Source organism: Pongo abelii, chromosome 23 (assembly GCF_028885655.2).
Source record: "Pongo abelii isolate AG06213 chromosome 23, NHGRI_mPonAbe1-v2.0_pri, whole genome shotgun sequence".
Classification (NCBI taxonomy): Eukaryota; Metazoa; Chordata; class Mammalia; order Primates; family Hominidae; genus Pongo; species Pongo abelii.
In genome coordinates this window covers 23,091,620-23,117,397 of record NC_085929.1, presented here as the reverse complement: position 1 = coordinate 23,117,397, position 25,778 = coordinate 23,091,620, and the positions used below count along the sequence as shown (strand labels likewise).

At 35.6% G+C, this 25,778-nt stretch overlaps 1 protein-coding gene and 1 pseudogene across 3 annotated transcripts in view; one reads left to right on the top strand and one right to left on the bottom strand.

Moving 5' to 3' along the window:
* XKR3 (XK related 3) overlaps positions 1–25,778 on the bottom strand; it is a 92,295-nt gene that overhangs the window by 29,427 nt on the left and 37,090 nt on the right. Inside the window, exon 1 of one of the 3 annotated variants that reach the window (XM_054543011.1) lies at positions 8,571–8,640. The exons of the other annotated variants lie outside the window; for them this stretch is intronic. The gene's annotated coding sequence lies outside the window, so the exon portion shown is untranslated. Of the gene's footprint in view, positions 1–8,570; positions 8,641–25,778 lie in introns of those variants that run through there. 3 annotated transcript variants of the gene reach the window in all.
* On the top strand, positions 14,455–16,979 carry LOC100442679 (heat shock transcription factor, Y-linked-like; annotated as a pseudogene).

The window sequence follows — 25,778 nt, the reverse complement described above, 5'->3', positions numbered from 1 at the left end:
AGCTGTGTATAACAATCACTGTGGAAGATAAAGATAATGGGCCGGGCGCGGTGGCTCACGCCTGTAATCCCAGCACTTTGGGAGGCCAGAAACCCCGGCTCTACTAAAAATACAAAAAATTAGCCGGGCGTGGTGGCAGGTGCCTGTAGTCCCAGCTACCAGGGAGGCTGAGGCAGGAGAATGGCGTGAACCTGGGAGGCGGAGCTTGCAGTGAGCCGAGATTGTGCCACTGCACTCCAGCCTGGGGGACAGAGCAAGACTCCGGCTCAAAAAAAAAAAAAAAAAAAACAAGAAGAAGATAAAGATAATGCCTCTTTCTAAGGCAGAAGTTAAGCAGGTTTGCTGTTACCTCCCTTTAAAAGGCTGGGGTTTCCTAAACTAGAGATTTCTGTAACAGGCTTGCTATTCTGTCCGATTTTTAAGCCGAGCATACTGAGGCAAGAAAGTTTAAGTAATTTGTCCAAATTCTTTATCTTGGTGGTTTTATTATAGAATATGTGGATTTACACCAATTATATCAGATATATGGTGAGTGAATGTATGATGCAAACCCACTGCAAGGGTAACATCAACCTAGGCCCACCTCCACATCCGAAATTGATGGAAACATTTATATTGTGAATAATGCTACTAGTAACATTCATATACAAATGTTCATAATTATATCTTAATTTTAGGAACATATGGTGAATGTATGTCCAATCTTTTGAGAAACTACCACACTGTTTTCTAAAGAAGCAACCTCACTTTATGTTCCCACTAGCAATTGGATGAGGTTCCCAATTTTTCCATATATTCACCAACATCTGTTATTTCTTTCTGATTACACTCCATTCTATTCAATATATCTCATTGTGGTTTGAGATTCATTGTATCTCATTGTGGTTTGATTTTCATTTTTCTGATAGCTAATTATCATTTCCTATGCTTAGCTCTAGATATGATGTGACAATATTTTTCTCCCATAGTGTCATTTTACTTCATGATCTCTGAAGCACAGAAGTTTAATTTCAATGAAGTTCTATTTAATTGATGTTTATTCTTTGTGTTTTTGGTTACATATTGAAGAAACGTTTGCCTAATCTAAGGTCACAAAGATTAACGTCTACATTTTTTTCTAGAGTTTTATTTTATTGTGTTCAGCTCCTCAGTTTAGGTTTTTGATACATTTTGAGATAATTGTGGTAAAAGACAGGGTTCCAACTTCACGTGAATATCTAGTTGTCTCAGCTCCATTTCTTGAGATTTTGACTATGTTTCCCCATTCATTTATCTTGGTACCTTTGTTGGAAATCAATTGCACACAGGTGGGAAGGCTTCTTTCTGAACTCTCACTTCTATTTCATTGGTGTATTGTGTCAGTACCACACTATCTTTACTGCAGCTTTGTGGTAAATTTTGAATGGAAAGTGTATTGTTTTGGCTATTCTGCATCCTATGAAAGTCCATAAGAATAGTAGAATTGCCATAGCTATTTTTATAAAGAAGCCACCTGGGATTTGGTAGGGACTTAATTGAAACTGTAGGTCAATTTTGCAGTGTTGTCACTTAATGTCATCTTCCAATCCATGAATATTGGATATCTTTCCATTTATTTCAATTTTCTTTAATGTCTTTCAACAATATTTTAGAGTTATTAGATTATAACATTTGCACATTTGTTAAATTCATTCCTAAGTATTTATTCTCTTGTTATCTTTGTGAAATGTTTTTCTTAATCTCATTTTATTTTTGGATTGCTCTTTGTTACTGTGTAGATATATAATTGACTTTTGTATACTGATCTTGTTATCTGCAACTCTGCTGGACTTAATTATTAGTTCTGATTTATCAGAATTTTCTGTATACAGGATCATGTCATCTGCAAACAGAGATAGATTCACTTTTTTCCTTTCCAATTTAGATGGCTTTTTTTTTTTTTTTAAATTTTCTTGCCCAATTGCCCCTCATCAAAATCAAACTCCCAGTAAAATGTCAAAGGGAAGTGGCAGCAGTGGACATCCTAGCCTTATTCTGGATCATGAGGAAAATGCATTCAGGTTTTTGCATTAAGTTTCATGTTAGATTTGGGGTTTGTGTAGATGCCCTTTTTCAGGCTGAGGTATTTTCTTTCTATTCCCATCTAGTTGAGTGCTTTTATCATAGAAAGGTGTTGGATTTTATAAAATATTTTACCACATCTGTTCAGATTGTCATATGGTTTGGGTTCCCTAATTCTATCAGCATTGCATAGCTGATTCTTGAATATTAAGCTAACCTTGCATTCCTGAGATAAATCCTACCTGGTTATGGAATGTACCTCTTCTCATATATTGCTGGATTTGATTTGCTAGTATTTCCTTGGGAATTTTTGTCTGTATTCATGATAGATATTTGTCTGTAACATTCTTTTCTTCTACAATCTTTCTCTAGTTTTGTTATCAGAGTACTACTTGTCTCATAGAATGAGCTGGAAAGTCTGTTAATTTTATATTGGTTACATTTAACCATAAAATCAGATCTATATGAAATTATCTACCTAAAACTTGTTGAGAACACATTTTTGAACCAATTAAAAAAGAATGCTTTCTTGGTAAGTAGAAGGTATATAGTGGTTAAGACACATATTTACTTTTTAAGAGTGAAGGTAGCAACATTTATATACATATAAAAGGTTTGTTAATTGTTAATTGCAAAGTATTCCTATTAACAACTAAATGTCTGTATACTCATCAGGCTAGATGATTGATATATTAAGCACCTCTCACTACAATTGTGATTTGTCAATATAAATAAATATCCATCAAATTTGATTCTGGCATATATTGTGACAATGCTACTGAGGCATTTAAATTTGTGACTGTTACATATCTTTAAACATTTTTCACATTTTGACATTTCATATTTTGTCTGTCACCTCTTATGTTATCTATTATTGTCCCTCCTTATTGCTTGCATTTTTTCTAAAATTCTCTTCTGTCTTATACAATTGTAGTGGCCTATCTTTTTAAATAAATATTTGTTAATTTTCTCTAAACCTTTGTTTTAATATTTCAGTGTAATTATTCCCAGGTAAAAGCATATTTTCTCAATCCAGTGTTAGAGTATTTAACATTTTAACACATAATTTGGAAGCATTTACATCTAATATGATTACTCTCTTATCTACATAACTAATATCTGATTAGATAGCTTTTTATTTACCCAATATTTTCTGTCTCTGCCTTTGCCGCCTCTCTTTCAGCCTTTGTTGTTCAATCCCTCTCCCTACCCTGAACCTTTTTTTCTAATTGTATTAATTTATTTTTCTTGCAGAAATTTATTTTTTCCTGCTTTTGACATTAATTACCATATTTTTACACTTTCTGTCGTTATTCATTTTTTTGAAAAAATATTCATTCTTTTGAAAAATATTCATTTTTCCTGCTTTTGACATTAACTACCATATTTCTACACTTTCTGTAGCTAATCAAAAGGACCCAGTTAGTTGACATTTTTTTCCTAAAAAGGTAAAATGTATTTCTAGCCCCCACAAAAAAAACCCACACAAATTCCTAAGTACCACTTTAATTTTGATATTTGTTTTTGTCCTTGCTAAAAAATAAAAATACTAGGTTTTATACTTCTTTTCCTTTGGCTTTCACTAAGTCTTTAATATTTGCTTAATCTTTGTGAGTTGAAACATGTATTTTTATTAAATGACAACTTATGTGGAATAGTATCCAGTGTAGAATTTATTTTCATATTCTGCCTTTTGGCCCTTCTATACATGTTTCCTTCTGGTGTATCTTGTAATTTAATATGAAAGTTGTCTACTCTGAGCTCAACTTTTATTAACTTATCTTTCATGTATGGTCATCAGATATAACATGGATTTTCATTTTAAACAAACAATAAATAGCATTTTAGTATAATTACATTCTCAATATTGCAAGGAAGAGACTCATACCAAAAATAAATTGTATGTTGTTTGTCAGCAAACTATCAAATTTCAAAATGAAATGTGACATTTACATTTATGTATTTTCCCCCACAACTGGCAAACTTACTTTCAGATCTACTAAGAAAATTACTTATTCTTGCTATATTTGTGCTGAATCTACTATACAAGAAACAAAGAAACAAAAATTTGTTTGACTTTTTACTATATGGTTCATTTTTCAATGAGGTATAATTCTCTATTTAAAAAATTTATTTTTGTCTTCCTACCCACCTGTTTTGCCTTTAGATTCCATTTATTCATCTCAGAGAACACCGAAACCTACTTATTATGAAGAATCTTTTAATTCAACTTTTTATCCTTGAGTGTACCCCTTAGTGTGTCTTTTTTGGCTATTTCTTAGGGCATCGAACGTCCACCAATCAATCAGTTTCTGCTTTTGAGGTAGTTATATCTTGTAGGTAATATCAAAAATCTGACCTCAGTCTTGAATATCACATAGGGTGGAGGTTGACATATGAACTTTCCCCTCATGGCTTTGAATAAAAATCTCATTCTGTGTTAGATCCTAGTATCTGTGGTAAATGGCTTTCTGTATTGGCTCAAATATTCCAGCTAAATGTCTAAACAACACTTTCTTTAACAAATTATTTAGGCAGGAAGCCCAACCCCACTGGATTCAGAAATGGTCTCTTTCATGGGAATATATCCACATTTACTCCTCAGCTGACTATTTCAATGAACTATCAAGTTTATCCCAAATTAATGATATTGGAGTTCAAATCTCACAGATGTTTTCTTTCTTGACAGCCATTTTTATTTTTTTAAAAAGAATATTATATTACACTTTTAATCTTTGGCTTTCATAATACTTGGTTTTGCAACTGCTCACATTGCCCCAGAGAACTGGAAATAAGTGCTTGATTTCAATTAAATTATTTGTTACTTAACAAATAAAATCTATGAAAAGCCATTATTACTATATCCCTTCTGCAGTTGAAAAATAACATATTTTTGGTAATATTTTCTGGAAGCACTGCCAACTTTATTTTTTTTCCAAAGTGTATGGCAGGTTCTTCATTGACCTATATTACTTATATGCTATAAATCATTGGCTTTTTCATATATATTATAAAACTTCTTTGAGATTAATTTTGGTGAAAAGTTTATTCAATAAAATCACTTTATTATAGGTAAATCATATCATTTCATTCTGTGCAATCATACCTCCCCATGTTTTGCTTTATGAGATTTGGTTTGCTTGGTACTTTAAAGCCTTCCTCAAACTTTGACTTCCTAAGACTTCCAGGTACAACGTAACACCCCGGTGTTTCCTCTGAACAACTAAAACACCACAGACATAATGACAAGAAACAAAGACAGACTCTGAAAGGTCTTGTCTAGGGATTTCAGGACTTGAAGAGTGATGCTATGGTAAAGATACTGGGTTTTCTTATTGCCTTCCATGTATCCCACATAATGGACTATAGAAGCTTCCAATTCTGAATCTCCAATAGGCACAGACAAAAAGAGCTTCAAGAAAATCCTGTTCTCTCCCAGCCAAAGGACCAGGAGAGGATAACCTAACTACAAACAACTACACAAAACCGTTCTATGGAGAATAACCAAACTACTCCAGACGAACACCACAAAAAAAAAAACTACTACTTCAGTTTCTCTGCAGCCATGTACAGAGACAAGCTTCTCCCAGGTCAGTGATGCTCTGATTCCCTCTAAGGTCAGAGGAGGCAGCTAATCTTCTATTTCCCACCCAGCTAAAACAGAGGACAGCATTCCAATTCCAATTCCCTAACCAGTGTCAACAGAGTCCAATAGCAAGCTGAGCACCCAGGTCTACCCAACAACAATAGTGGTTAAAGAGCCAGATCTAAGTAGAGATGATTGCACTGTGCTTCTTGACTGCTCTCTCCACTACCCTACCCTATTCTGTCAGTGGGCTTCACTGGGGAGTTAAGCATCTACCACCACCCAACCGCCTACCCTCTGAACAGGTGAAATGAATCTAAACTAGTCAGCAATCTGCTATTTCCCTATGCTGCAGGTCAGGAGGACCCCAAATTTGCAACAGAATCATCCACAACTGCTCCAAAAAATGTGATACGCTCTGATATACATTAAAAAAAAAAAAACAGGTATGGGCTCTGTATGCTGAAACATATAAAACACTGGTGAAAGAAATCAAAGTAATAAAGAAGGATACATTGTGTTAATGGATTGGAAGACTCAATATGCTGTGTTAATCTTCCCCAGCTTGATCTATATATTTGATGCAATTCCTATCAAAATCTCGAAAAGAATTTTTTTAGATAAAGCAAACTTACATCCTTGGATAGCTAAGACAATTTTGAAAAAGAAGTATATAATGGGAGGAATCTATCAACAATGTTTTAAAGACTTATTACACAGCCAAAGTAATCATGACAGTGTGGTATTTGCCTAGGGATAGATTCATTAAAAAATGTAGAAGAGAAAGCCCAGAAATAGAGTCACACTGGTTTGGATATGATGCAGTATGTCACAAAGCTGGCAAACACAAATCAGTGGAGGAAAAATAGCCTTTTAACAAATTGTGCTAGGGCAAGTGGACATCCACAGGTTAAGGAAAAATAGCCTTAACATAAAACTCACCCTACAGAAATTAATGCAAAATGGTTCATGAACTTCAATGCAATCTGAAATTCTAACACTTTTTAGGAAACTTTAAAAAATAATAAAGAAAATTCAACCCTCTTAGGCGTGGCAAAGAGTTATTGGATTTGATACCAAAAATACAAGCCATGAAAAAAATCTGATAAATTAGATCAAATCAAAACTTAAAACTTCTGCTCTGTGAAATAACTTATGAAGAGACTAGAAAGCCAATCTGCAGATGGAAGAAAGCATTTATGAAATGTGTACCCAATTACTATACCTAGGTAAAAATTAATTAGCTAATAAACAAAGGGTGCAAAGACATTTCATTAAGAAGGATACAAACATGGGAAATAAATGCACAAAAAGTCACTGAACATTATTAGCTACATCACTGCATCTATTAAAACATCTACAATTTTAACAAGTAATGACAACACCAAAAGCTGGTGAAGATGTAGAAATAACAAGCCACTCATGCGTTGCTTGGTGGCATGTAAAATGGTAGGGTCAGTCCAAAACTGTTTGCCATGCAGCTGTCAGACAACCTTGCAACTGAGTGCAGTTATCCTAGAGAAAATAAAACTTATGCAAAAAAACTGTACATGAAGGTATAAGGCAACTCAACTAAAAACATCCCTTTTGTTCTTCAACTGTGAATGTTCAAACAAGCTGTGGTACATTTATACCATGGGTTGCTACTCAGCAATAAAAATGAAATAGACTATTAGCATGTACAATTGGAAGAATCCCAGGGAGTTTAACTGAGTGAGGAGTCTTGGCAGGGAAGTGTTCCTCCCGTTTCTGCCACACTATGCAACACAGGGAGATGGAAACAGATCTACTGACAAGTAAAATCACATGAATGTTCATACTCCTTTTGCTGGATTCCTTCATATTTAACATGGACCTGGGTACTGCAGCTTCTCAACTGGTCTCTGGAGCTCTCACAAAGGTATTGTGGTCCAGATATTGTTATTAATTCACTGACTCCGTGAAGGCATGAAGGCCTGACACTTCCTAGTACGCCATCTCGTTGACATCCCTCTCCAGTACATAATACTGAGACCATTCTTTCATTCAATCACTTACTATGCTTACTTAAAAAAAAAACAGTTGCATAATATCTAAGAAATGACAGAGTAATCAGGAAAGAATTGTGGTGACAGGTAAATAATGTATTCATTTTTTAAAAAAGATTTGATGTTACCCCTGAAATGTCATGCACAGTTATAGATGAGAAAGCAAACCTAACAGATGCTAGAAATAGGATGACTGTTTCACAATCTCTTGTAAGTTATAACTCCTTCATGAATACCCCTCTTTTGTGATAGAATACCCTTTTTCCCATTTTAAAACTAAAACACAAACTATTATCATCCGTAAAACAATTATGACTAAGACAAATAAGATATATGACTGACAGATTTCAAGTAAATGTAAATATCATATAAAGATGTTAGAGTTAAGTCTTCAACTCTGATGTTATCTGATGCTCAAGTTTAAGACTAATAATATTAAGCAATATCTTCATGTTTAAGAGTCACAAATTAGACTTTCAACCCACAATTTAAAAATAAAATGTAATTTTCTATGATAGCATTGACCTTAACTGAAAAAATGTATATATCAAAGCTGTTAAGCAACTTTACTTGCTTTCCTTCTAGAAAGCTCTATTATGACAGTACAGCCAAACTTAAGAAAAATATCAATAGAAAGAATACTTAAAATAATTCTAACAGATTGTCTTAAGAGTACTATAGTAGATAAACAAAGCATCTCAAAAATCAGGAGCCTAATTATAAGGAGTATTTTTATTGGTTACTGTGTTTTAAGTACCTGGAAACAGCTGCAACTTTGTACACAAAGTGAATTTGCTTTCAAGTATATTGGCAATAAACAGGTACAACTGGTGAGAATTTTTTTTTCGTTTGTTGAACAGTAATACTCAGCAAGATTTGGAAGGTAAAAAAATAAACACAGCAGAAATTTTTTTTACCTTATTTTTTCTCGCTTCCTTGATGCTAATACAAGAGACAGTGGTAAGGAGTTTCACTGATATGTTCTGCATCAGAATTTAGAATTTCAAAAGGTTTTGTTACAAGAATAATCAGAGGAATTAGATTCTAACTCTGTAGACAGCAGATATCTAGGAAACCTCGTGCTTCAATTTTGTATAAATTGAATTTACACTACATCTTTAAATTTTTTGGGCTTCAATATGATTATTTTATGTGAATTTCAGTTCAAACGAACTATGCTATAGCTGTTACATGCAGTTACAGTTTAGTTTTAAAACATACTCGTTCTGGGCATTTATTTTTATTATTTTTTGCCACCTAATAAGAAATTTTAAAATCATTATTAAAAACTTAAATAAATACATGACATTCTTACTGTATCTACAAATTAATTTATCAAATAGCTGTGATAGGTGCCACAAAGATATAATAGATCTTATAAAATGACAAAAACTGAAAATGGCAATTTTGTATGTAAATTTTAGACTTTTTTCTTTAATCAAATCTTTGAAAAATGCAATTGACTGTTATTTTAGTGTTTTAATATTGTCCATAGAGAAGTGCAATACCTCTTCAAGGTAGGTTGTGGTAAATTTGAGATGTACACTACAAACCTCAAAGCAAGAACTAAAGTAACAGTAACAGCTAAGAAACCAACAAAGGCCGTAACATGAAATTTTAAAAAAATAATAATAAATAATAGAAAAGAAGACAGATAAGAGAAAATGGAACAAATAACACATGGAGAAAACAGAAAGCTACATCAATGAGCACATTAACTGTAAATGGCTTATATACCACAACTAAACGGTAAAGCCTATAAGAGAAATAAAAATAGTAAAATCCAATTATATGTTGTCTGCTGGAAACACACATTTGACATAAAGACACAATGACTAGGGAAGAGATGGAATAAAGCTGTGCACTACTAACCCTAGTGATAAGACCGCTGGAATGGCTACATTAATATCAGACAAAGTAGAGCAAAAAATGGAAAATATCAACTGATGCTCAAGTTGTTCTGGTTAGGAGTACAAACTCCGGAACCAGACTTTCTGAGTTACAATACTGTCACTTCTTTCTATTTTTTTTCTTTTAACTATAAAATAAATGTCCACATTGCTAACAAGCATATTAACTAGCTTATTATGCTTGCTTTCTTTGCTTTTGGTTGTGGTGGGCATTTATTTGTTTATTTTTTAAGACATGATCTGCCCTCGTCACCCAGGTTGGAGTGCAGTGGCGTGACCTAGACTCACTGAAGCCTCAACCTCCAGGACTCAAGTGATCCTCCTGCCTTAGCCTCCCAAGTAGCTGGGACCACAGGTGCATGCCACCATGTACAGCTAATTTTTGTGTTTTTTGAGGAGATGGGGTTCCACCATCTTCCTGGTCTCAAACTCATGAGCTAAAGTGATCCACCTGCCTCAGCCTTCCAGTGTTGGGATTACAAGCATGAGCTACCACACTGCCAGAATCCTGTCATTTCCTTGAATTGCAAAATTAAAACCTCATAAGCTACAGTTTCCACATCTGTACAATAATAACATCATTAGAATCTTCCTGGGGAGATAGCAGTGTAGAGAAAATAATACATCGGCAGCAGGAAGAAGAGTTTGTGGTACATAGTGAAGTTTGGAAAGGTGTTCCTATTGATATCATTATAATCATGACCACCATCATCATTTCTTAGAAAAACAGAATTGACAGGACTCACTGATTAAGAGTATTTGACAGTGAAATATGAGAGAAGAGATTGCCTTGGTCGATTCTTGAGTATCCATCTGGTAGAGCTTGGAAAAGTGGTGGAAACAGAATTTTTGGGAAAAACATTTAAAATAAACTTAAACACCTTACATTTGATCTGTGTGGTGTACATAACTGGTGATGAACAGGGCAACCTTGTCACTTTAAAATATATCTGATTGCCAATTTGCAGTATCACAAGAGTAGTAAACATTTACTGTGAAACATTCAGAAAATACAAATTACCAAAAGAATAGAGTTTACCTATTGCTTAGTTTTCTCCAGCAATGGAGAGATCAATAATAATAAATCTGACGCCAATTCAAAATATGAAACTTTAGGGTACTCAAGTACTAAAAGGTTTTTTTTTAATGTAAACATTCAAACTCACAGGTAACAGAGTGTCCAAAGTAGAACATTAGAAATTAGAGATTCCTGATGTAACAACAGGTCCAGGTGATGATAATTCAAGGCTGCTGAAACAACTGAATGAAATCTTGAAGGGATCTTAATGATGAGAACTAATTCTTGCTTGTTGGAGTGATGAGAGAAATAGTCCAAAAATTAAAAACAAAACAAAACAACAACAACAACAAAATAATTTGTTGCTTGCAAATAGGCCCTAGAAGCAATATGAAAGGAAACATTCTTCAAACGAATAGATGAGAAAAATCGCATCTGACCTAATTAATTCAATGTCACGAAAAGAGAGACAATGTGTTATTTAAAGGGATGAGACAGAAAAAACACTCTTGTAAATAAAGAGAGAAGAGTACAATGAAGTACCCACTTCCACCTACGAGGAACAGGCATGTAAGAAAATACGGGAATCATGTGCAGATGATATGATTACTTATCTAGAGGCACCATAAAAATGTTTTTTCCCCAAATCATGTCCATTAGGGATAAAATTTTAAGAAAGAAAGGATGTTACTTTTAAAGACAATTGTTAAATACCTAGTAAATAGAGTAAGTAAGAAAAGCAGAAAGAAAATAAGTTGCAGCTACCAGATACCCACAAAAAGAAAGAAAAGGGAAAAAGAAGGAATGCAGGGAGAGAGCACAAATGGAAAGAAAAAGGGTGGGAAGGAGGAGAGAGAGTAGAGAGAGAAATTACAGAAGTAGGCGAGGGGTATAAAGGAAAGCATGGAAAGACAACTGCAGAGACATCAGAGTTTCTGGGCCTCAGGATAGGGGAAAAATACATCCAACATTATAAGAAATATATCCTACTCTCTCCCCAGCAATCCATACATCGAATATGACATTAATGCAGATTGCACCCTTCTGGCTGCCCCAACCACTTCCTTCTCCTTTGGACTCACAGAAGGACCTCTACAATTTATTTCTGGAAGACACTTATGAAAATATGCACATATGAAAAGGGCCACAGAGTTTAGAAGTGGTTCTTCCAGAGTCTAAAATTCAAGGTAGAAAGTGAAAGTCAAGTCACCGAACAATGGAATTTAGGCATGTGTTTGTGATTAGGTGAACTTGTTTCTTGTACTCACATAGCAAGTGCCTCACCACATCTGAATAAAGAATATGGTAGATTTCTGCCCCTTTGAGATTTCACTTAAATACGAAGCACTTTCTCCTTCTGATGTTTAAAAATATGCTGAAATTTGTAATATATTAGCAACAACCACTGTCCCACCCAAATGCTAAGCAGCTGCTTCTCTTCTCTGAAAATCAGAATCAAGAGAGACAGTTTCTAGGCTCAAGACTCGGGAAAAGCCACCCCTGATATCCAGAGATTTATGTTAAGATCCCCAGCTGAGACAGGCAGAGGTCAAGGTAGGTTGAAGTAGCTGATCTGAGATGGTCGAGGGCTGCTCCTACTTACCTTTCCTATTTGCCACCCTCACAGTTTTGAAACTTGTTCAAAAAGTAAATGCTTTTGTTCACCTCTTTAACAGCACCATTTCTGGTCTCGTTTTCAATACTACGTCCTTTGCTTTGCAGGTAAAATTGCTGATTTTCTTGCCTTTTTATGACTAAAGTAAGCCTGCAGTTTGGAGTCAGGTGACCGTACTAGCTGAGCCATCTTCCCCTGAAAACACCAAGGTATTCTTCCTCCCTACACAGTCACACATCTTAGCTCCCCAAAACGCTCAGCCACAATTTGACTTAGATTGTCCTACATTTAAGGTGATATTTTTCTGATTCTCTCATTAACTCCCTCTTTTCTTCACACCCATGGCCCATCTTTTGCTGCTGTCAGTAGCCATTCATCCCCTCCCATCACAAAAGAAGTCTGTACTCCCTTCAGACAGAGCAACAAGAAAATTCCCCAGAAAGCAAACTATTAAACAAATTTTAATTTTGCATTTTTTAAATGAAAATACTGTCAAAATTGATGAACCACATCTGGTAGGAGCACCTGTTTTATTTTCATAAAGAGTTTTCTGATCTGGACATTTTTGTTACTTACTGCTAATATGGAAAATTTTGAACTAAACAAACAAAATACACTCCCAAAACTTAAACTATGTTAAGCCAAGACAAACTTCTAACAATGACACCTCTTTCCAGTATGAGAGAACTGCCTCCTACAGTATAAGAAATATCAAAATCATTATTTCTTTATTCCACACATATTCAACACCTACCAAAGCCAAGGCATTAGAATTTTAATATACCACCTCTCAACCATGAACATATAAAAATTCTTAATGTAAATGGGGCATGATTATTTTTCAAAGAGAAGAAACATTTTATTCAATTCTAAGATTAATTCACAAATTTCACTCCTGTTTTATAACGATAACTTTACGTTGCAGGACACAAAGATTATTCCTTAAGAAATATTTTTTTTAATAGATATTTGGCTCTTGGAACCAAATAATAAAATTTTCTGCTTAGACACACATACAAATTTACTTTACTTAAAACACTTTCTTGTTATTATTACATTTTTAAATCTCCCACTCTTTGGGATCTCCTTATAAGTAGGTCACTTGCTTTTAAAATCTTACATAATTAACATGTCAGATATTTACTGACATACCAAATGAAAGTATTATTTATTCTATGATATGAATAAAAAATGTTTTGAATAGATACATGAATAACTTTTTATTCTGAAATCTAATCAGTTTTATTCATATTTGATTTTATTTTAATTTTTAAGGTATGCTTCACATAATATAAAACTATATTATTCAAAATTATATTATATTATTAAAACATTTCTATCATCAAACAGGAAACGCCATACCTACTTAACAGTTCTTTCTATTCCCCAGCCCCTGACAACGATTAACCTACCTTTTGTCTATATGGCCATGTCTTTTTACCATATGTGTTTTACACTGCATCAGTTTTCAATCCAACATGCCAAGCTGAGAGAGTTTTTAAAATCATTTATTTTTATTTTTTTGCACCATCCAATTACCAGGCCCTATGCTCCTCACACCAATCTAGTAAGACTGTGTGTGTCAAGGAGAAAATTATGTTTATTTCAGGGATTGAGGATATTATTTATTTCCTTATTTATTTATTTATTTATTTATTTATTTATTATTTTCTTAAGATGGAGTCTTGCTCTGTTGCCCAGGCTGGAGTGCAGTGGCGCAATCTCAGCTCACTGCAACCTCCGCCTCCTGGGTTCAAGCGATTCTTCTGCTTCAGCCTCCCGAGTACCTGGGACTACAGGCACATGGACCACACCTGGCTAATTTTTGTGTTTTTAGTAGAGACAGGGTGTCACCATGGTGGTCAGGCTGGTCTCGAACTCATGACCTCGTGATCCGCCTGTCCCAGCCTCCCAAAGCGCTGGGATTGCAGGCGTGAGCCACCATGCCCGGCCCTCCTTATTAATTTAAAAGATTCTGCAGGCATCAAACTTTTGCAGAATAAACTGTGTAAGTAATCATTCTATATTTTATTTTTACCAGATACATTTCTGAGACTGGGAAGTAAACACTCTTGGCCAAATTTTTATGTTTGTTGCTAGGTGATCAAAGTCCTCTTGTGATGCCATTGCTACTCAGGTTGGAAACCACTGTGGTGATCTAGATTACTTTACCTGAGTAGACTACTGAAGCAGCATTTGAAGCTGCAGTCCTGAAACACATGCAGGCTGGAAAGTAGCTAAAGAATTACTTATTTGAGATGCCACGTGTTTCTGCAGAAACTCAAGATGTTTCTCCTAAAGATGAATCAACTGGTTCAGAAGCCTCCTCTGGGTCTCCATTGTGTGAACACATAATCCCTGGGGATTTAGACTTAAGGTCAATGACTGAATAAATGATTTTCAGGTTTTACCACAAGGGTCCTTGATAAAAAGGCCACATTACACTTTATGTCTCTGAGCCAGATAAAGATAATGATTTTCCTTCTCTGACCTTTCCCAGTAAACTTTGGAAAATAGTTGAAAGTGACCAATTCAAGTCTAATTCATGGGATAAGAATGAAACTTGCATAGTGATTAATGAAGAACTCTTCAAGAAAGAAAATTTGGAAATAAAGGCTCCTTACGGAATATTTCAAACTGACAGTATGAAAAGCTTAATTTGACAGCTCAACCTTTATGGATTTAGTAAAATTCAAGAGAATTTTCACAGATCTGCTTTTCTAGCCAACTTTCCGGCAGAAGAAAAAGAAATTTCTGTTTTAACAACCCCATCAAAAAGTGGGCGAAGGACATGAACAGACACTTCTCAAAAGAAGACATTTATGCAGCCAAAAAACACACGAAAAGATGTTCACCATCACTGGCCATCAGAGAAATGCAAATCAAAACCACAATGAGATACCATCTCACACCAGTTAGAATGGCAATCATTAAAAAGTCAGGAAACAACAGGTGCTGGAGAGGATGTGGAGAAATAGGAACACTTTTACACTGTTGGTGGGACTGTAAACTAGTTCAACCCTTGTGGAAGTCAGTGTGGCAATTCCTCAGGGATCTAGAACTAGAAATTCCATTTGACCCAGCCATCCCATTACTGGGTATATACCCAAAGGACTATAAATCATGCTGCTATAAAGACACATGCACACGTATGTTTATTGCGGCATTATTCACAATAGCAAAGACTTGGAACCAACCCAAATGTCCAACAATGATAGACTGGATTAAGAAAATGTGGCACATATACACCATGGAATACTATGCAGCCATAAAAAATGATGAGTTCACGTCCTTTGTAGGGACATGGATGAAATTGGAAATCATCATTCTCAGTAAACTATCGCAAGAACAAAAAACCAAACACCGCATATTCTCACTCGTAGGTGGGAATTGAACAATGAGAACACATGGACACAGGAAGGGGAACATCACACTTCGGGGACTGTTGTGGGGTGGGGTGAGGGGGGAGGGATAGCACTGGGAGATATACCTAATGCTAGATGATGAGTTGGTGGGTGCAGCGCACCAGCATGGCACATGTATACATATGTAACTTACCTGCACGTTGCGCACATGTACCATAGAGCCTAAAGTATAATAATAATAATAATAATAATAATAATAATAATAATAAAATAAAAATAAAAAAAGAAAAAAAAGAAATTTCTGTTTTAAGCAAGGTATTCAAAATATTTCAGTTGCCACTTTGAGTATATATGTAATTTCATTTTATATATCAGTAACTATGTTAATACATGCAGTAAGATCAGATTTTAAAAATTACATCAAATATTAAGGTAAAAATTAGTTAATTTTTTTGAAATTATTGAGTGCAGGTTGAGCATTAAACTTTCACGTTTGAAGAAATGTTGCTAACAACATTCAGTCCTACCAGTGAACTCCAAATAAAGACACCAAAGCCACTTAGTGAAATGTTACTATTAAATGTATAACATGTTTTCACTTGAGGGCTTCAAAACTTGAGTGTTTTTTTTTTTCTCAACAAGCATGTTCTTAAAAATAGTAAACAATGTTCATTCATTATTTGATATTAACTTTGTGTGATAAAACAGAAATCTGGCACTGAATTACCTTCTCCTTGGTTTTAGTTAAAGTTGTATTATCATCCAAATTTCAAACGTGGCTGTCCCCAACTTTTAATAAGAACGAAAAGAAGAATTAGGATTAAAAATGCTTCTCTTGTATCTACTTCACTGAATATTTCAAGAAACACTTTAGAGCAGGGCTAACACAGATAAACATAATTCTGTCTTAGCTGCTGAAACTAGTGAAGAAAGTTCATTTTCAACATCTACAAATTTAAATATGACTCTAACAAGGAAATCTTCTGTCAGCCAGGGAATTGCTGGTTCACCTGACCCAAATAGAAGTGGTTTCCCTCCTCTTCCATTTCAACCTCAGTGGGACAATCAGAACAAATTACAACAAATCAACATGCTATTTTAAATCAATTGACGAATATTCATATGCACTCTCATAGCACCGACATGTAAGCAAATGGCCACATTGTGAATTTTGTTACAACCACAGCTTCTCAATACTACATCATATCTCCCTCCTTTGGAGCGGATAGTGAAACCATCTACTTTTTCCAACCAGATATCCTGAGGTATCAGCCAATGAGGCTCCTCATTCTAACCTGCTACCAGCAGGCAACCTGTGGTTGTGAATGACTGCGATAGCTGATACATCAGTTGCCTTTCATTACAGGCCAGCTCTTCAACCATCTTTACTGGAAAAATATCACCCTAGTTACAACTGATCTTCCACCAAAAGAGTACCAGATTACGCATGACGACAGAGACTGAAATTTATGTTGACAAGAACATTAAAAATTCCTGCAATTCTCTTACTGAACAATAACATTACATGTCGACCTTTATGGTTGCTTTTCCTTTATTTCTAAAAATACAGTTAGGAGTAAAATGGGGCTTTGTTTTAGTGGCAGGCTACTGTACTGCATTTTAAAAAAATATATGGGCTTTTTTATCATTTGATGGGAAATTTGACATGGCCCTTTGTAAGCTAGTTTATTTAATTATCTAAAGAGGAAGAAATAATAGAGGGTTTTAGTCCATTTGCTGCTGCAACAACACAATACCACTGACTGGGTAATTTGTAAGATGACTTATTTTGCTCATTATTCTGAAGGCTGGGAAGTCCAAGGGGCTGCATCTGGTGAGATCTTCTTTCTATGTTGCAACATGGCAGGAGGGCATCCTACGGTAAAGGACATGTGATAAACAGAAAATCAGGGCCAAACTCATCCTTTGTTCCAAAGCCCACTCACACAATAACTAACCTGTTCGCCAGATAATGCTATCAATCCGGCCATGAGGGTGCACACTCATGATTTTATGGTTTCTAAGTCCACAGTCAACATTGGCTAATTCACATACATGTTTATATATCAAAACCATGGCAGCAGGCAAGGGAAAAAGAAGGAATTGGAGTTAGAAAAGAGTAATAACTGACTTCTCAAGCAGTCTGGCATAAATCAAATGAGGGCCTAAATTAGGATGGCACAAAAAGAATAGATGTGCGCACACACACACACACACACACACACAGAAAATCTAGAGAAACGTTAACACACACTATATACTTCAGTATTTTCTCAGTTATTTTAAACTTGGATTTTAGTTGGCAAAGATTTTCTTCATTACAATTCATACCTAGTGAGTTCAGTAACCATGATCACAATTATTTGCGTCATCACTTGTGTAATAAACCTCACATATTTTACTCATGGATTGTATCACTGTAGGCACATGGTAGAATTTTATAGCTGGCATTATCAATAGACCTTTTTGATCTTCCATGAAAGCTTGTGCCTTTAATTACTTCCTGTAAGAGTCCACCTTTCATGTTTTCTAATGCACATTTTCCTTCATTTCTTTTGAGACAGAGTCTTGCTGTGTTGCCCAGGTTGGAGTGTAGTGGCATAATCTCAGCTCACTGCATCCTCAACCTCTGAGTTCAAGCAATTCTGTGCCTTAACCTCCTGAGTAGGTAGGATTAGATGTGCACCCACACCGTGCAAATTTTTGTATGTTTAGTAGAGATGGGGTTTCACCATGTTAGCCAGGCTGGTCTTGAACTCCTCACCTCAGGTGATCCACCCACCTCAGCCTCCAAAAGTGCTGGGATTACAGGCTTCAGCCATGACACCCGGCCTCTAAATGCACATTTTCATCACATTGGTTTCATGCTCCATCCAAAGTCTGATTTAAATTCTTTTGTTGGCATTTAATACTTTCTAGATTCTGAGCCTATATCCTCAGCATAACTGAACAAATCCCTTCAAGACCTGATATTTGTCTGCCTTGCAGCTTCATGTGTTTCTGTTTCATCACCGTCCATTTGAAGCAACATTCAGGCAACTCCACTTTCAGCCATGCCTTTTATCATCTGATAACTTTGCCCCCACTTCTTTCCTGGAGATAAAAACTCTCTCCCTCTTTGCCTACTTAAGACTCCTATAGCACAGACATCACTTCTTCCAGGAGGTGCTTCTTATCTATCAGATTAGTTTTCCTGTCTGTCTTGGACACTCAGTACTGATGTAACACAGTACCTGATGTATTTATGTACGTGTATTAGTCAATGATGACTGTGGACTTAAAACCATAAAATCTATCTTTATTGTCAAAAACAAACATTCCCAGTGTTGCGGCATTACACTTTACTCTTCGCTCTTCACCAGAACTTCTCTTTCAAGGGTAGGTCACAGTAGTGTTCACTAGAGAGGCAAAAATTTTGACTGGTTATCACTTCAACTATTATGCTTTCTTTTTAGGTCTAGTTCTGATTTTCCCCTGCTTCTTCTAAAATTTCTTTTTCATCTTCTGCTTTGACTCGCAGTCTTTGCCTGAAATAATTAGGTGTGTGCTTACTACTCCTTCCTTTATTTGCAGCAGAGATTCCCAGCTGTTGTGCTGAAATGGATTACACTGAGAATCCCAGCTGCACAGCTTTTCAGAAGCAGCATTCATGGTGGATTTGGTGTACTATACAACTTCTGGTGTCACAAGCTAAGGCCTGACATGATTTATCACTCAGTTTTCTGGGAAAGCTGGGGTTGGAATTGGGTATGAATTTGGACAGCCAGATTCCTCAGGCTGGAAACCTACTGCCACCATCCTACCATACACATATATTTTCAAGTTATGCCTAAGTAGAAAAAGTTCAGAATCAATTATGTACACGGGGAATATTGACTCTTTATCCTGGCATACCATGACACAAGACAATGGTCATTTCACCTATGTCCACAGGGTATTAAGATATATACCACATTTTAGTTCTCAAAACTGTATTTTCAGAGGGTACTGTGATATACACGGTTAAATGCTAAACATGAAGAATGCTAAAAAGAAAAAAAAACTGGGACAAACATGGTGGCTCACGACTGTAATCCCAGCACTTTATGAGGCTGAGGCGGGTAGATCGCCTGAGGTCAGGAGTTTGAGACCAACCAGGTCAACATGGTGAAACCCCATCTCTTCTAAAAATACAAAAATTAGCCAAGCACAATGGTGGGCACCTTTAATTCAAGCTAGTCAGGAGACTGAAGCCAGAGAATGGCTTGAACCCAGGAGGCAGAGGTTGCAGTAAGCCAAGACAAAAACTTCCCCTAAAAGCCCAATTTTTATAGCCAAAGGCTAGGAAAGGAACATTTTACTAAGACAAAGATAATTTTTATAATAACCATCCTACTTCAGCCAAACTACACAGCACAAAACAAAGGAAAATAAAAATCCTAACCAGGACAACAAAGTCCAAGTCGGAACATCTATTGTACCAGGCAGTAATGAAGCATCCCAATCCCCTGCTGGAGTGGAATTACAGAAGGTAGAGTAAAGAGCTAGAGTTTTCAACCCTGCCATGTAGTAACAAGACACCCTTCCCCCCTAGACAGGGAGGTACATGTAAGGCCTAGGGTGAAGCTAGAATCTGAATATTTATTTGTCAGTAATGAGGAGCCCTGCCTTTTGTGTCAAAGAGAAAAAGGGAAATTGGAATTGTGCCCCTACTTGACAAGCATACCCTTTCCTCTGTTAGGTTGGTTTCAGACAAAGCCAGCTACACATGAAAAACAGAATGTCATAATAAGATCCAGAGTCTCCTAGTAGTCTCCCAAATGTTTAACTTGAAAATAAAAATCTCTCATCTTGGCAAGAAATAGGAAGCCCTGCACATCAATGAAATAACATGATAAATATCAACACAGAAATTTCAGTGCTATTGTTACAGGATCACTGAAATGTTGATTTTTCTGGCAGGAAACCTCTGTGGCCATGTCGCCTTTGCCTAAGTTCTTGTCTTGCATGCAGGAAGAATGAGGTACACTGACAAGCAAAGGGTGAAGAAGAAGAAGAGTTCTATTTAGTGTTAAAAGAGCTCAGAGGAGTGGGTAGCTCCTCTCTATAGGCAGCTCCTCCCATGGAGCATTCAGTTCTCAGCAGAGAGGAGGCCCTGGAGAGGGTGTCTTCTCTCTGCAGGCAAGTTCTTTAAATGTCTCTGCAGGTCTCTGAAGCTCTCTGCTGCAGCTGCTGCTCTCAGCAGAGAAGGTACTGCTCTCTGCAGCTGGTTCTCCCATTGTCCCCAGCTATCAGCAGGAAAAGTACTCTTTTCTGTAGCAGATTGGCTTTTTAGTCTCTTCATAAGTTCTTTCGCAAAGCAAAGTTTTTAATTTAGATTTGATCCAGTTTATCAGTTTTCCTTTTATGTCTTATACCTTTGGTATAAAATGTAATAACTCTTTGCTACACCTAAGAGGCTTGAATTTTCTTTACGATTTTTTTCTACAATGTTTCATAAAAAGTGTTATAATTTTATATTACATTCAAGTTCATAAGCATTTTGAGTTAATTTCTGTAGTGTGAGGTTTATGTTAAGGCTTTTTTTCTTTAGCCTATTGATGTTCACTTGCCCTAGCACCATTTGTTGAAAGGCTATTTTTCCTCCACTGATTTGTGTTTGCCAGCTTTGTGATGTATCAATTGGTAATAGCCATACCAGTGTGGCTCTATTTCTGGGCCTTCTCTTTGGATCCATTTTTATATGAATCTATCCCTATGGCAATACCACACTGTCATGATTACTTTAGCTGTGTGTAAGTCCTTGAAATGCTGATGGATTCCTCCCACTCTATACTTCTTTTTCAAAATTGTCTTAGCTATCCAAGGATGTAAGTTTGCTTTGTCTGCAAAAATTCTTGCTGAGATTTTGACAGGAATTGCATCAAATATATAGACCAAGCTAGGGAAAACTAACACAACATATTCAGTCTTCCCATCCATGAACATAGTGTATCTCCCTTTATTTCTGCTTTGATTTCTTTCACCAGTGTTTTATATGTTTCAGCATACAGATCCCATATCTGTTTTGTTTTGTTTTAATGTACAACAAAGCATTTCATGTTCTTTGGAGCAGTTGTAGATGGTACTGTTGCTAAATTGGGGTACTGCTGACCTGTGGCGTGGGGAAATAGCAGATTGCTGACTAGTTTAGGTTCACTTCAACTGTTCAGTGCCTAGGAGGTTGGGTGGTGGCAGATGCTTAACTCCCCACTGGAGCCTGGTGACAGGATAACGTAGGATAGTGGGGAGGGCAGGTAACAAGCACAGTGCAATGAACCCTACTTAGATCTGGCTCTTTAAAAACTGTTGTCGTTGGGTTGACCTGGATGCTCAGCTTGCTACTGGACTCTGCTGACACTGGTTAGGAAATTGGAATGCTGTCCTCTGTTCATGCCAGGTGGGTAATGAAAGATTAGATGCCTACTCTGCCTTTAGAGGGAATCAGAGCATCACTGATCTGGGAGAAGCTTGTCTCTCTACATGGCTCCACAGAAACCACTGTAGTAGTTTTTTCTGTGGTGTTTGTCTGGAATAGCTTGGTTGTCTGGAATAGCTTGGTTATTCCTGTAGAAGGGTTTTGAGTGGTTGTGTGTGGTTAGGTCATCCTCTCCTGTTCCTTTGGCTGGGAGAGAACAGGATTTCCTTGAAGTCTGTGCCTAATGGAGATTCCGTATTGGAAGCTTCTATAGTCCATCACCTGGGATACATTGAAGGCAATAAGAAAATCCAGTAAATTTACCATAGTATCATTCTTCAATTCCTAAAGACCCTAGACAAGCTGTCTTCCTCTTTGTACCTTTCAGAGTCTGTCTTTGTTTCTTGTTGTTATGTCCGTGGTGTTTTAGCTGTTACAAGGAAACACTGGGATATTGCATTGTAACTGGAAGTCCTAGGAAAGCTTTTAAAGTACCATGCAAACCAAATCTCATAAAGCAAAATGTGGGAAGATATGATTACAGAGAATAAAATGATATGATATATCTACAGTGAAGTGATTTTGTAAAATAAAGTCTTCACTAAAATTAAAAAATCTCAAAGAAGTCTTTATAATATATGTGAAAAAGCCAATGATTTTTAGCAAATAAATAATATAGGTCAATGAAGACCTGATGAAATACCTGCCATACACTTGGGAGAAAAAGAATGTCAGCACTGCTTCCAGAAAATATAACCAAAAACGTGTTCTTTTTCAACTGCAGTAGAGATATAGTAATAACACCTTTCTCATAGGTTTTATTTGTTAAGTAACACATGATTTAATAGAAACAAAGCACTCATTTCTAGGTCTCTGTTGCAAAGTGAACAACTGCAAAAGCAACTCTTATGACAGCCAGAGATTATGAAAGAAAATTCTTTTTTAAAAAATCAAACTGGGTATCAAGAAAGAAAACAGCTCTGCAGTTTGGACTCCAATACTATTAATTTGAGATTAAACTTGGCAGTTCATTGAAATAGTTAATTGACAAGTAAATTTGGATATATTCCCAAGAAAGAGACCATTTCTGTGTCCAATGGGGCTGGGCTCCCTGCCTAAATAATTGGTGAAAGAAAGTGTTGTTTAGACATTTAGCTGAAATATTTGTGTCAATATGGAAAGTCATTGCCCATGGATACTAGGATCTAACACAGAGTGAAGTTTTCATTCAAAGCCATGAGAAGAAAGATTCATATCACAACCTCTGGCCTGTGTGATATTCAAGACTGACATTAGATTTTTCATACTACCTATATTATATAACTACCTGAAAAGCAGAAACTGGTATAACATACTAGATTGAAGAATTAAGTTCTTAAAAACCTGGAAAGATTAACATAAACCTGCCCCCTCTAAGAATAAATTTACATTTAAGAACTTAAGATTGCTTTACCACCTCAAAGGTAACATTACTAATTCATGGATGGACATTCCATGCCCTAAGAGATAGCCAAGGAAGACACACTTAAGGGTCACACTCAAGGATAAAAAGTGGAATCAAAAAGGTCATCATAATAAGTAGTTTAGGTGTTCTCTGAGATGAATAAATGGGATCTAAAGGCAAAACAGGTGGGTAGGAGGACAAAAATACAATTTTTAAATAGACAATTATACATCATTGAAAAATGAACCATATACTAAAGGAACTCAATTTTTGTTTGTTTGTTTCTTATATAGTAGATTCAGCACAAATATAGAAAGAATGAGTAATTTCCTAAGTAGATCTGAAAGTAAGTTTGCCAGGTGTAGGGGGAAAATTCAAGAATTTAAATATCACATTTCAATTTGAAATTTGATAATTTGTTGACAAAAAACAAAGAATTTATTTTGAGTATAAACCTGTCCCATGCAATATTTAGAATACTGCTAAATTACTAGAATATTGAAAATTATATTAAAGGCTATTTGTTGCTTACTTGAAATGATAATGTTACTGGTAATCCTGTATTATATCTGGTGACCATATATAAAAGAGAAGTTAGGAAAGATGAACTCAACACTTTTATATATTCATAAGAAACACTAGAAGACAAAAATGTATAGAAAGGGCAACATGCAAATTATGAAAATAATCTCTACCCAGGATAGTATTCCACATAAGTTACCATTTAATAACATTTAATAACATTTTTCAACTCATGAAGATGATGCGAATATTAAAGACTTATGGAAAGGCCATGGAAAACAAGTATAAAAGTTTTTTTTTTAGCAAACAAAAATAAATCTCAAAATGAAAGAGGTATGCAAGAATTTTTTCTAAGAGGGCTAGAAATGTTTTAGCTTGTTTAAAAAAAGTCAACTAACTGGGTCCTTCTGATTAACTACACAAAGTAGAGAAATATGGTGATTAATGTCAAAAGCAGGAAAAGAAATAAATATGAGTAAGAAAAGTAAATCAATAAAATTAGAAAGACAGGTGGCAGGTGGGGAGACAGAGAGAAAAACAAAAGCATATAGACAGGAGGCAAAGGCAGAAACAAAAAAATCTAGGGTAAATAAAAAACTGTCTAAGCAGGTATAAGTTATGTAGATAAAAGAGTAACCATATTAGATGTAAACTGTTTAAACTTATGTTTAAACATTAGATTAGATTGGTAAAAATTTTCTTCTGCCTAGGAATAATCACACTGAAATATTGAAAATAAAGGTTTAGAGAAAACTAACAAGTATTTATCAAAAAAGTTAGGCCACTCATATTATATTAGGCAAAAGAGAATTTTAGAAAAAATGCAAGGAATAAAGAGGGACAATTATAGATAAAAGGTGACAGACAAAATATGAAATATCAAAATATGAAAAAAGTTTAAAAATAATATAAGTCACAAATTTAAATGCCTCAGTATCATTGTCTCAATTATATGCCTGAGGCAAATTTGATGGACATCCATTTATGTAGACAAATCCCAATTGTAGTGAGAGGTGTTTAATGTATCAGTCATCTAGACTGACGAGTATACAGACATTATTTAGTGGTTAATTAAAATACTTTGCAATGTTTGTGTACTAACTTTTCATCAGCCTTTTTATGTGAAGCCAACTAGTATAGCATGCTTTAATAATTTGACAGCTCTGCTAGTACAGCAAGTATTAATACAGAGTAGACCTCATCCTCTTTAAAGTCAAGTCCATCTAATATAACTAGCACCTCGCTTTGCCTTCTCACATGCTCACTAGCCATCATGCTTACCCTTCCCTTCAAGATCCACTTTCTCATGATACAGTTTTTTAACTGGGCTTACTTGGATGCTAGCAAAATGCAGGCTTACCAGGATATCAAAGCAAAGAAAGAACAGGAACTGCAAGATATCTAGTCTCAGTACAAATAATAACTTAATTTTTACACATAAATATTTGCCACTGCGTTTCAGCCAATGCATTTACAGCTCTGACACATCATCAGACAACTGCTCTGCAGTACAGACGTCTATCCCACCAAACTAACGTAGACGTTCAAACACCTCGCTTTATGTCTCAAGCTGCTGGGCTTTTTCTTTAGAGCAACTACTGGCAGTTTCATGTTACTCATTTTAAAAGGAAACACTTTGACAAAATTATTGTTCATATTTTGGAAATTTGTGGAAGGTTCATATTTATTGCTAGAGGATTTCTACCAAGACACTCTATAGAATATGTTATACTCCTTGATAGGTACCTGTGACACGCCAGCATCAAAAGATGAGACCATAAATTCACATATATGCCATCTATCCTAAAATAAGTA